A 10,215-nucleotide genomic window follows, 5' to 3' on the forward strand; every position below is an offset into this window, starting at 1 on the left:
AGTGGCGGTTTGGACCTTCCACCAGGTGTGGTTTGATGTGTTCATTAAAGTAACCCTGGAAAAATATTAAAAGGTGGGGGAGTGGTGGTGGAAGAAACCTTATCCCGCGCAAAGAGAGAAATGACAGGGGAGGGGAAAAAGTAAAGGAAAAAACGGGAAAAAAATGACCCAGGAGAGAATCAGAGAAACTATATATCTTAATACAGAGAGAGAGGAAAATAAAAAGGCGATACACAAGGGGTATAGACAGAATAGATTAAAAATGTCTGCTTAAAGTAACTAATAACTAGGATCGAGAAGGGAATAAATAAGAGGAAGAAAAGGAAAAAAAATATATGTATAATAAGAATTTTCCAACAATCAAATCAGAAAATGTAAAAGTGCTGGACCGATATCTGATGGCGCCTTGGAGCGTGTGACAGCGCTGACCTGGGGGAGGGGCCGTCTGGTTCGGTCAGTGTCAATGCTGCTCCTGTGGATCTGCAGTTAGCAGGTGGGGTCCGGTCAGGGTTTGGTGTACGGGACCTACCTCCTCTGTGGCCCTGATGTCCCATCCCTGAAGCCCGGGCGTATGGTGATGGGGAGAACAATGGTGCCACCCCAGTCTCTGCTCCCCAGACCGGGTGTCACAAGCCACTCTGTTCAGGCCAAACTGGCAGTGTCGCGGGCGTGCGAGTGCCCCGGGGTGTCCCCCTCTGCCCACTAGGCGCCTCCCAGGTGCTCCACCCTGATGTCTGGAAGAATCGTGCTCAACAGCCCAGTCCAGGTCAGCGCCACATCCCCCAGCCAGAATTCATTCACATTTAAAATTAATAACTGAACGGTTCCTCCTTATAGATATATATGTGAATATTTGGGCAAATGTGAAGACAATCTTAACTGCTTTGTAAAACATCTAGGTAAGCACAGATGAAAGCTAGTGTAGCTGGGGTGGTCTAGGGTGTTACTTGTCCTCTGTCAGATCTGTGAACCAATAGAAGAGACAGATTACGTCTCCTCTGTCATTGTCCTCCACAGTCATTGTCCTTGAGGATTGCCATGTCTGGGCAGCTCAGTGACAAGGGCTCATTAAGAGCGTGGGGCATCCGTTCCCCAGAGACATCAGCGGAGGAAGGGACTGGGTTCTGTGTGCCAGCCCAGCCACAGCTCAGAGTCAGAGAACCCTCTCGCCTGCTCATAAGGGTCTCACTGTCACACTGGCAGGTCACCGTACTCGGGAAATGATACTGAGAGTTTGTGACTGCCTTCATCTTCTACCTCCGAGAGGCAAAGGGCAGATCTCTGGTGCGACATGAGGATCTGTGAAGTCATCCTGAGATAGTGTCCTTTTGCTTAAGAAAAATGCATGGATGACCCAGTTCTGGTATAGTCAGCCTTTGTATTTCCAGGAGACACTGATCCTACATGTCCATGTTCCTATCCGTAGAGCTGTAATTAGGCAGTAACTTGGAATGAGGTAGGAAAGTGGCTTAGATCCCACTGAGAAGGTGAGTAAAGGTGAGTAAAATGGCACTAAGTCTCTGTGTTGCTCTAGGAACAGATTACTTTATTTTCAGTTGCAATTGTTCAAACACAAAGTGGTTTATCTGTATGCTTACATGGTGAATTGTGTAAAGTAATACACACTGAAAGTTCATGAAATATAAGAACTGAGTGTAATTGTTCTTTACTGATGCCACCAGGTAATTCCTAGACTTTTGATTCTATGTAGTATATGCATCGCACCGCTCTGTGAACATGTGGAAAATAATTAAATATGCCTGGTTTCTGGGAATAACATATGGCCTTCAGTATTAGAATATTAGAGTATGACACTATATGCTTTCATCCTTTCCATTTGGTTCCCTTTGGGTGTGAATTTAGATAATATTTCTTCTCTATGCTTAAAACTTATTGTTAGTGGCTATCATTATTAAATATGTATTTTCTCCCCAAATATCTAAAGTGTTCATGGAATTTTAAAAATATATGTTGACAATTACAACAGGGAAGTTCCAATTTGTATATATTGTGTCAATAAAAGTTACTTTGGCTTTATTTTAACAACAAGTGGTGATCCTTCAAATGAGTTCTAATACCGATTTTAACGGGAGGCTGGATGGCTCAATCAGTTCAGTGTCTGATCTTGATTTCAGCAAGGCCATGATCTCATGGCTTGTGGGTTCGAGACCTGCATCTGTCTCCTTGCTGAGAGTGCATTGCCTGCTTAGATTCACTCTATTCATCTCTCTGCCCTTCCCCTGCTTGCGCTCTCTCTGTCTCTCTCTCTCTCTCTCTCTCTCTCTCTGTCTCTCCCCTTCTCTGAAAATAAATTTTAAAAACACCATTTGGAGAAGAAAAAAGTATTAACAAACCTAAACGTTTAGATATTGATGAATTAGAGAAATGACGTGATGTGTATATGTGTGTGTGTGTGTGTGTGTATGTGTGAGTGTGTGATTGCACTGAGGTGGTGTGTAGAGTACACTAGCTTCCATCCTTCTATCCTTGCGCACGATCATGAATGGACTCTTGTATGAATGCTGTTGGTGACCTGCCCAGATGCTCTTGACCTGCTATGCCTCCAATCCAAACCCTACTTATTATGAGTATGGGCTCCAAGGTTCAGAGCCATTCCCTTTTGAGAGAATTGCCCTCAGCTGAAAGTAAGCCACATTGCCAGGTGGTCTGGGGAAGCTGGCGGGGGCAGCTCACAGCCAGTGACAGACTATGAGATGTACAAAAGGTGCCAATGCCAAGGCAGGCCTGAATCTGATGCAATCCATGCTCCAGAGCTGTGCTGCCCAATAGTTTAGTCAGTACACACATAAGCTATTTAAATTTAAATTCATTAGAATTAAATAAAACGTAAAATGCACATTCTTAGCTAGGACATTTAAAATGCTCAGGTATGACAGTTAGAGAGTGGGCATAGTATTGGACAGTGAGGACAGAGAATTTCTACCATCACAGTTGGATGGTTCTTCTGCAGAGTTCTGGCCAGCATCTCATGGGATCAGGCACCTGCTCTGTTCCACTAGAGACCACATCTTTGCTTAGCAATATTCTCTGCTCTGTTTTCCTTCCCTCACCCCATTTATCCCGAGAGCATTCCCTGAATAAACAACATGCAGTGGAAATCCTACTTCATCGTCTTCTTCCACAAAACCTGCCCTACAGCCCAGTCAGTGTTCATTACATGTCTCACTTCCTATGTAGTGATGGCCATATCCCCTCATTTTTCATCCCCCATCATCATCCGGGGGCTCTTCTCATATGTCTGAGGTCAGCTCAGACCCATGAGACAGAAGCATCAAGAAAGCAATAGCGATTCAGTCATAGCACTGAGGCTGTGGAAATCTTGCCCCCACTTTTTCAGGATTCATTCAGGAACCAAATAGGGCAGCGTGTGTATGTCAAATATATCAGGCAATGTTATAGATTTGAAATGTCTTAAATAGAGACTTATCTTGAGATCTTTTCCTTTAAGATGTGTAGTGTGCATAGACTAGTATGTAGTTTTGTGGACATATGAATTCTTCCACTAAAACTTAGAATTGTATGTCAGCATTGAGCTATTATGGTAATTGGAAATTCCTACTCTATCACTTTATGTGTGTCAGTACTCAGTATTTAAACTCTCACATTTGAGGCATTTCTCTTAATAATTATTGGAACATTGCGTTCCTCTGAGATGTCATTTGAATTATATACTTTTCTGATGTGAATTATTACATAGAATGGCAATGTCTTTGTTTTGTAAGTTCTGTTTAATTTCATTTTCACTAATAACATTTCTTTCTCTCCATATATACTCTGTGCTTTTTCCAAGTATTTATCTCTCATATGCAAAGTCATAATATAGGTGTAATCTATCACTGGGCTTTCCTGTACCGTGTCATATCATGATAGTTGCTAGGGACCCATACTTTGCTCCTTTGCCCAGGAAGAACGTGTTCAATATTTCCAGCCAGTTTCAATTACGTAGTTTTCCAGATGAATCCATCCCTCTTACTGCAATCAGTCATTTGATGGTACCAAACATAGATGATGGTTCTTAGTCTAATTTCGCCAGTCTTTAAATATGGTAAGAAGGAATGAAATGCAATTTTCCATTAACCTCAGGGGACACATGTCCTTTCTCTTGGAAGATTGCTCTGTGTGGTGCACAAGCTTTAAGAGGGGTGGATGTGGAGAAGGGGAGGAGGAAGGAACAGAGTGACCCAGATCAACAGAACATACTCGTGAGAATCAACGGGAGAACGCATTTCGCAGCCTGATCTTTCCCATGTCTGGTGTCACTAAGGGATATTAATTTTCCTGAATTTTATAGAGAACAACAATAGCAGTAACATGGCAGACTATGAGATGAGTGCTGTAGTTCCCTCCCCGCGTGCTCTCCGCACGACACTGGGAGCAATTGTACCACATAGGGACGATGACATTCTTGTGTCTGCTTCAGTGCGCATCTCCTTTGTCTGATATTTTATTTTTCAACTGAAAATCATAATCATTTTTGTACCTGTCAGATAGATAGCCATTATGTATTCTTACACACACACACACACACACACACACACACACACGATCCTGGAAAGCAGCAAATCATATGTACAAGTTCATCTCACCAGGATTTTATCTTTTCTCAACTGTCTTCTTTGTCCTGATTGACAATATTGTTAACATATATCATGATTTTATTCTAAAGGTGCAGTAGTATATCGGTGTTTTCTTGGGATGAGTTTATTACATTTTATTTTTGCTCTTCTTCACTTAGGTAGTGCTTCCTTTATCAGGCACATTAAAAAGTTTCTGGGCAATTTATTTCAGGTAAATGTATCGATATGTGTGCATGTGTGCATGAGACTCAAGCATGGTTTGGTTTCATTTGTTCTTCTGAGCTGGTGTGACTCAGAGGACACGTCCTGTTGTTGCACACTTAGCCTGTCACAAAACACTTTATAACTATTTCTATTCAGAAAATTTTTCTGCATAGGTTTTTTTGCGTGGAGACCACTGATCATATGTTTATATGAAATCAAAGGAGGTATAAAATAGTGTGAAATACAGTATCCTCTCTTCAAATAGTATGAATATTTTATGCCCGTTTTGTACCTGTTTCTTTCACACTTAAATGGGTCCTCACCCAAACCTGATTCAGATTGTAAAAGTCTTAGAAAAATTAAAAATGCACGGTATGTCCAACCATTTGAATATGATACAACCGAAGGACTCATTTTCTGATGCCTCTTAGGTCAGTGTATAACTATTCATCTTCTTCAGTAGTAAGCATGGGTAGAAAATGGTCATCACCCCGTCTCTTACCTGGCAATGTGTTTGGTCCAGTGTCACTAACTCTGCAAGGTAGCTCCCAGAAAGGTGATCGTTGACATAATGTGGACAGATGTCTGAGATTTTGTATAATACCAAAATATTGGTTTCTTTATGCCTTTCCTTATGCTACTTTAAGGTTTACATTATAGCTCTTTGACCCGTCATTGCTTTCAGAACGTATCTGTCTTTATCTCTGTGTGTTTATCTCTTTATTTTATCATTGGGAGTGATGTAAAACACGACAGGTTATACCTAATTACATGATTGGATAACTTTCTAAAATGTTTATTCTGATTAGGATGTCGATAAGGAATAATCCCACACCTTTGAGGAATTTTACGAACTCTAATTGGTAATATGTGTAATGGAAATCTGCAGAAGGAAGAGGAAAGCTCTGGTCAATGGATTTTAAAAATTTTTTTTTCAACGTTTTTTATTTATTTTTGGGACAGAGAGAGACAGAGCATGAATGGGGGAGGGGCAGAGAGAGAGGGAGACACAGAATCGGAAACAGGCTCCAGGCTCCGAGCCATCAGCCCAGAGCCTGACGCGGGGCTCGAACTCACGGACCGCAAGATCGTGGTCAATGGATTTTAGAGTTCTGATTCCAACTGAATCTGAATGGCCAATGAATTTTCAGAATTCCTGTTAAATTGGTATGGTCATTTGAGGCATTTTTCAGGCAAAAGTTGAGCACTGTAATTGAATGGTGTTTTTTCGGGTTCTCTCTGAGTGTTTAATTGTTTTAATAATACCAAAAAAAAAAACAAAAACAAGAAAACTGTGTCTTTCCCAAATATAATACATTAGTTAGAGACGTAATACTGCCAAAATGTTTATGCAGAAATAGTGGTGAGATTTTGAATGTAATTGAATTCTTCGTATAAGTACATCCTACGTCGTAAGTTCCTATGTCAGTATGCTTGTACCCATTAAGTTATATATACGTACATATCTACATACATATATATGTAGATATACATATATTTTTATTTTATATATTTTAATGTTTATTTTATTGTTTATTTAATGTTTATTTTATTTACTTTATCTTCATGTTTATTTTTTTATTTTGGAGAGAGAGAGTGGGGGAGCAGGGAAGGTGCAGAGACACGGAGAGAGACGGAATCTCAAGCAGGCTCAGTGCTGTCATCAAAGAGCCTGACATGGGGATCAAACCCATGCTGCATGAGATGATCATGGCCCCAGGTGAAATCGAGTCAGATGCTTAACCCACTGAGCCACTTACGTGCCCCTCTTGTTATATTTTATTACATGTGAGGTGTGTGCATATCCAGTTGTGTAGAATCAGGAGACACGTATTTATAACATCTCTCCTTTTCTCTGCATCTCTTTATGATTCTTTCTGAGCTCTTTCTCTTTTCCCTTATACATTTTATAGAACTTTAAGTTTGGAATGTACACACATTTTTACACTACTTGAAGTTCTAGTAAGTGCAGACTGATACACCTTATATTTCTATGACTGATGCAAACAAATTGTCCATTATTTGACTTTTCTTAAATTAAATATTAATAATTTACTTTTGGCAATAATGTGGAGCTATATTGGTGTAAGTTCTGTCAATTTCAGGGATTACAGCATTTATTCACGTTATTGCTAATAAATTCCATGCCCTTGTCTTTTCAACTGATCATTTCAACCCCCTACCAACTTGTTTTCTTTTTGAAGATTTCTTTTAAAAATGGCTAAATACTTGGTCTTGACAGGAAACATGTGGTAAGAAAGGATGGACCCAAAAAATGGAAGTTCTTTCACTGGCTTTATCCTGCTGGGTTTCTCTGACCGGCCTCAGCTGGAGCGAGTCCTCTTTGTGGTTCTTCTGATCTTCTATCTGCTCACCCTGCTGGGAAACACAACCATCATTGCGTTGTCCCGCCTGGACCCACACCTGCAGACTCCCATGTACTTTTTCCTGTCCAACCTAAGCTTTCTGGACCTGTGTTACACGACCAGCACTGTTCCTCAGCTGCTGGATCATTTCAGGGGAGCAGACAAGTCTATTTCCTTCGCTGGCTGTGTAGCTCAGCTGTTCATCGCTCTAGGGTTGGGAGGCACAGAATGCATTCTGTTAGGGGTGATGGCATTTGACCGCTATGCAGCCATATGCAGGCCCCTGCACTACACAGTGATCATGCACCCCCGTCTCTGTGCCCTGATGGCTTCTGCATCGTGGTTCATTGGTTTTGCCAACTCCTCGTTGCAGACAGTGTTCACCTTCCTTGTACCACTTTGTGGGAGAAATAAAATAGACCACTTCTTTTGTGAGATCCCCCCACTGCTCAAGCTTGCCTGTGTTGACACTACTGTGAATGAGTCTGAGCTCTTCTTTGTCGGTGTGATCATTCTCCTCATACCTGTGGCATTAATCACGTTCTCCTATGGTCATATCGTCAGGGCAGTTTTAAGAATAAAGTCAGCTGCTGGACAGAGGAAAGTGTTTGGGACATGTGGGTCCCACCTCACCGTGGTCTCCCTGTTCTACGGCACGGCCATCTATGCTTACCTGCAGCCCAGCAACAACTACTCCCAAGATCAGGGCAAATTCATTTCTCTCTTCTACACGATCATCACCCCCATGGTCAACCCCTTCATATATACTCTGCGGAACAGGGATGTGACGGGAGCAATGAGGAAGGTGTTCTGTGGGGGCTATGACTCCAAATGACTTGGGGGCAAGACCCTCTGATGGAAGAATTTGAGTTCAGAGTCTTTATGCTTTTGTGTCCTGCACGTGTCATACAACATTTCCCCTGACAGCTCTCAAGGGGATTTTCTTATCTCCTTTCATGCAAGTAAGTGTTCAATCTCTGAGTTCATGGATTCATTGCAGCCTCCAGAGATACTGATTTAGAGCATCTGCATCATATTATTTTTTCAAAAACTTCCACAAGATTTTGTTATTTCACTCCCTTTTGGGAGCACTATTTCGTTCCTAATTGCAAACAGACATCTACACACATATGATAAAAACACAGCCAATAAGAATATGTGCCACCGATACAGTGTCAGAAACATTAATCTATTAAATTTGTTTTAATGTTTATTTATTTTGAGAGAGAGAGAGAGAGAGAGAGAGAGAAAGAGAGAACAGAAGTGAGCGAGAGGCAGAGAGAGCCAAAGAGAGGGACAATCCCAAGGAGGATCTGAGCGGCCAGCACAGAGTCCAATTAGGGGCTGGAACTCACAAACTGTGACAACATGACCCAAGCCAAAATCAAGATTTGGATGCCTAACTGACTGAGCCACCCAAGCATACCAGAAATATTAATATTTTAGTGTTTTCTAACAATTGCTGGAGGCATATCCATTTTTCTTGCATTTTGATCATGGCTCTGGTAGAAGGTCCATAAGTTGACTGTATCACAGCTCTGACACAAGTAGGTGGGGCAACAGTGTAAAAAAACTTTTAGGTCAAAGAAAAACCTACTAACATCAATCCAGATAAAGCCATTCAGATATCAGGCCCTCGTGTGACCTCACAGGTATGACAATGGTTTTATGTAGCCTTCATGTCACGGAGGGGGAGGGCGTGATGCATACCTGCCAGTGACACTGGGACCTTGAGCTGGTAACATGCCAGGTGGTGCTCACGTGTCATTATGTGCAAAGTCGGAGAAGCACCAATGTGCGGTGTGCACGTTGGTGAGATTCAGTTTGTGATCCAACCCGATCATTAGAAATGACTTTTGGGGACATTATCATGGAGGAACAATACATGACCCAAGTCCTATTTCATATTCTACATGTTTTACCTATAGTAATGCAGGAAAAGTTTTAAAGGGTAAAAGATATTTAGATCCTCTTTTCATACCATTTTCAAATTCTTTTATCCAGGCTTCAAGTGATCAAGGCTTTTATATCTCACATCCTCCAAGGGCCCCGTATATTTGAATATGGCGACATACTATGAAAATATGGGAAATGAATACTACTTCCCAGGAAATCCCATGTTCTGTGCAGATTGCTCAGATTCCCCAGGAGGAAACTTAAACAAAATAGGATTGTATGTTAATTGTAAAAAAATCTCCATATGTCTTATCTTTCCAAGTAGCCATCTCATTATGAAATAAGTGTTATACAATTCTGAGTGATGAGTAAGAAATAGAAACATCCCATAACAAGTGAATGTGACATTGTAGTCTTTCTTTTATTTTTCAATGTATTAATTTTTTTTATTGCATCCAAGTTACTTAAGGTATGGTGCAGTAATGATTTCGGGAGTAGATTCTAGTGATTCATCCCACACATGGAACACCCAATGCTCATGCCGCAAAGTGTCCTCCTTAAAGACCCTTGCCCAATTGGCCCATTCCCCTCCCCAAAACCCGTGCAACAACTTCAGTTTGTTCTATGTATTTAACAGTCTCTTATGTTATGTCCTCATACCCATTTTCATATTATTTTCCTTCCCTACCTTATGGTCACCTGTTTTCTGTCTTAAATTCAACATATGAGTGAAGTAATATGATATTTGTTTTTCTTTGACTAATTTCGCCTAGCATAACATACTCTTGTTCAATCCACGTTATTGCAAATGGCAATTTGCACTTCATTTTTCAATGCTGAGTAATATTCCATCGTATATATGTTCCACATCTTCTTTGCCCATTCGTCTCTCAGTGGACATCTGCACTCTTTCCATACTTTGGCTTTGTCGATGGTGCTGCTATCCACATTGGGGTGCATGTGTCCCTGTGAATCAGCACTTCTGTATCCTTGGGATAAATACCTAGTAGCACTATTGCTGGGTCATAGGGTATTTCTGTTTTTAATTTTTTCAGGAACCTACATACCGTTTTCCAGAGTGGCCGCACCAGTTTGCATTCGCACCAGCAGTGCAGGAAGTTTCCTCTTTCTCTGTACTCTCGCCAATATCA

General features: G+C 41.2%; 1 pseudogene; it reads left to right on the forward strand.

Moving 5' to 3' along the window:
* Nucleotides 1–7,049: 7,049 nt before the first annotated feature.
* On the forward strand, nucleotides 7,050–8,003 carry LOC144616242 (olfactory receptor 2B8-like; annotated as a pseudogene).
* The last annotated feature ends 2,212 nt before the right edge of the window (nucleotides 8,004–10,215 follow it).

This window comes from Panthera onca, chromosome B2, assembly GCF_046562875.1.
Source record: "Panthera onca isolate mPanOnc1 chromosome B2, mPanOnc1 haplotype 2, whole genome shotgun sequence".
NCBI lineage: Eukaryota > Metazoa > Chordata > Mammalia > Carnivora > Felidae > Panthera > Panthera onca.